Raw genomic sequence first — 3,092 nt, 5'->3', positions numbered from 1 at the left:
AAGACATTAAGTGTGAGTGCTTCTGAATTGACTAAATCAAGAATAGTGTGAATACCCATGTTGTGACAGGCTGATCAATTGGAGGACAGAGAGCATGGAAGTTGGAAGAGTAAAATGAGCTCTGTCACACTGATGAGTTAATGAACTGTGTGACAGAACTGCTTCCAGTATGTCCTACAGTAACCTTCTGGTTGGATATCAGCTCCTTTCCTGCTGATTGAAGAAGCTGCCTGGGATCTTGCTTGGCCTTAGTTCTTTATGGGTGCTGAATCTGTTCAAAGCTAGTTTACTCACCACCTTATTTTTAAAACTAGACAAGGTTAAATCTGTTCCAAGAATAACTTTACTAAGAAAACAGCTTATTTCTTTGTTGAAGAGAGTTCCTTGTAGTGTAAAGGAAAAGTCCACCTATTTTTGGCATTTCATGGACTTTGTTTGAAAGTAAGCTAAGAGGAAGTGGGTTGAGGGGGAGGAGGAAGATATACAGCGAAGGTCAACGAACCAGGACTTGAACCCATGAAGACTGCATCATAAACTATTGGTGCTATCCATTTGCACACTGAAAACGAGATTATAAATGTCCAAGGCAAGTTTCTCCTGAAACAATGGGGGAAATTTGAAATTATAGAAAGAATGTGCAATAGGTGCATTTTTTTCAATTCAGTTCAAACAAAAAAAGGGCTATTAAGTTTGCAGCCCTCTCTGGTCAATTGTGAATCATCCATCCATTTTCTGACACGCTTAAACCCAAGTGGGGTTGCGAGGGGTGCTGGTGCCTATCTCCAGCTGTCCACAGGCGGGTACACCCTGGACAGGTCGCTAGTCCATCACAGAGACGAACAGGACAAACAACCATTCACGCACACACTCACACCTAAGGAGAATTTTTAGAGAAGCCAACTAATCTAACAGTCATGTTTTTGGACTGTGGAAGGAAGCCAGTGTGCCCAGAGAGAACCCACACATGCTCAGGGGAGAATATGGAAACTCCATGCAGAAAGACCCCGGGCCCGGAATCGAACCTGCAACCTTCTTGCTGCAAGGCAGCAGTGCTAGCAGTGCTATTCCAGAAACAATGTTAGTGAAACTGAGATATGAAAAAATAATAAGAGTAAAAAAAAAAACCTGACTTTTGGATTCAAGATGGATGCTTCCTACTTTAAATGTTTGAAGCTGCTAAGTCAGACATTTAGGGGCGACGTGTAAGAGTTTGGAGGACTGGTGTGTAATTGCACATATTAGCACGTAGAACAGTGTTTTCCTCATTGTTAATGTAACCAAGCTGTTTTAAGGCTTATCCTTTATTTCCCGTTTCTAAACTTACTCTGTCAGGCACTAAGTCTGTAATCTCGCGAGATTTGCCGCGAGATTTTCCCACGAGACTTCCGGTGAGATTTCAACAAGTATGGCCGCTCACTGTTGTATGTAGCATGGGCTGGTGTCTGTATGGAGCTGCTGCAGGTAGGCAATTAGCCGACTTAAAGTCATATTTTTCTATCTTAACTGCTATAACACTCACTGGTATACCTTGCAACTTTTAGAAACTTCTACCAACCGAGGGTTGATGTATTTTTGAGCCCTGTGAGACTCTCTAAAACCGGAACTGGCCAGGTTCCTTTGTTTCCATATATTGGGTGGCGAGCTAGAGACAGGCCTCGTGCCTCTGCCTGGAAGGAAGCGACTGCAACTCCCATCAGTGTGGTAGGAGGCACTGCAGCTCGTTTTTCTCAACCCACATACAGCCATTTACTTACCTTTCAATATCATTCAATTCTTGGTTCACAATCAACTTTCTTTTTTTGTTACAATAATACAGTTTTGTGGGACTATATGAAGTGGAAATTGCAGACCACAGTTTAACACAGTTTGAACTGGCTTGTTTGTACTTTTTGTGTGCAACTGTAAATATTGTAAATATTTTCCTTTTTCATATATTACACCAATTTTTGCACCTGAATTCTGTGTGGCGTCTCATTGAGCACATCTTCAACATTCTCCGAGAGCTGAACTTAGACTTCTGATATTCCTATGATTACAACTTTTATTTTATTCATTCCTTATATCGGCATTTGGATAAAGAAATGCTACAAGTTGGCGAGCTAGCCAGGAGAATGTTGATTTGTGCTTAATTTAGGTTATATAGTCATCTTTTTTTTTGGTCATTTTTTTTTTTGCATCATGGATATCTTTCTTAAGCGTGGTATCAAAATCCCTAATGCTGTACTAGTTGAAGGCATACAAGTGAAAGAAGATACAGAAGAAGCCCTTGACTTTCTGAAATCGTACGGTTCAATTGAACACTATGAAATTATTTCTGCACCTGATTCAGAGTTTGATACAACATTGGTGGTAGAGTTTTCCTCCGGTGCTGCTATCAAAGCTTTAGGACCATCTCTGCCACACACACTGGTTTCTACTGATCAAACAGTAACATATTGCATTTCTGACTTAGCAACAGTCTGTGCGGCGCATGAAGCAAAATATAAAACATTATTATACATGTCTGAAATGAAGGACTTAGCCAAATTGACTGGGAAAGAATATGGGGATGTGCTGAAGGCCATGATGACTCAGATTGGTCACTCCATTGCTTCGCTCCAGCCGGTGCCACCGATGAAAGAGGACACAGAGGATATTACCCCGTCAATGGAGCCCTGGGTGAAGCCATCAGCTGTACCATCGCCAACCCCTGGTCCTTCTTCAGGCAGTGCAGTGCCCAGCATGAAACAGGAGCCATCTACTTACCAATCAGGTACTACTTCACAACCTGGGCCACGACCATCCATTTCCAACCTGGATATCCACCCACCTGAGGTCCAGCGTTATGTTGTAGAGCACATTGTGAAAAGGGATGATGCTACATCACACCACCAGAGACTCAGAGTGTTTTCAGGACGAGTCCCTAGACCTCCTAATGAAGCAGACTTTGAAACCTGGAGGTCTGCATTAGAATTACTTCTAAAGGACCCTTCCATGTCCGATCTCCAACGCTCAAGAAAAATTGTTGACAGCCTGTTACCGCCTGCTGCAGACTTAGTTAAACACTTGAGCTCTGAAACCTTACCTGCTTTGTACCTGGATGTGCTTGACTC

At 42.4% G+C, this 3,092-nt stretch overlaps 1 long non-coding RNA gene across 1 annotated transcript; it reads left to right on the top strand.

Moving 5' to 3' along the window:
- Nucleotides 1–1,278: 1,278 nt before the first annotated feature.
- Nucleotides 1,279–1,957, top strand: LOC119773323. Its single transcript, XR_005279373.1, has 2 exons — nt 1,279–1,461; nt 1,542–1,957. It is a non-coding gene; the product is annotated as an uncharacterized LOC119773323 (long non-coding RNA).
- The last annotated feature ends 1,135 nt before the right edge of the window (nt 1,958–3,092 follow it).

This window comes from Cyprinodon tularosa, unplaced genomic scaffold (genome assembly GCF_016077235.1).
Source record: "Cyprinodon tularosa strain WSP-4 unplaced genomic scaffold, ASM1607723v1 ctg76, whole genome shotgun sequence".
Classification (NCBI taxonomy): domain Eukaryota; kingdom Metazoa; phylum Chordata; class Actinopteri; order Cyprinodontiformes; family Cyprinodontidae; genus Cyprinodon; species Cyprinodon tularosa.
Note: the sequence above shows the minus strand (reverse complement) of the source record. Positions and strands in the feature narration are given on the sequence as shown.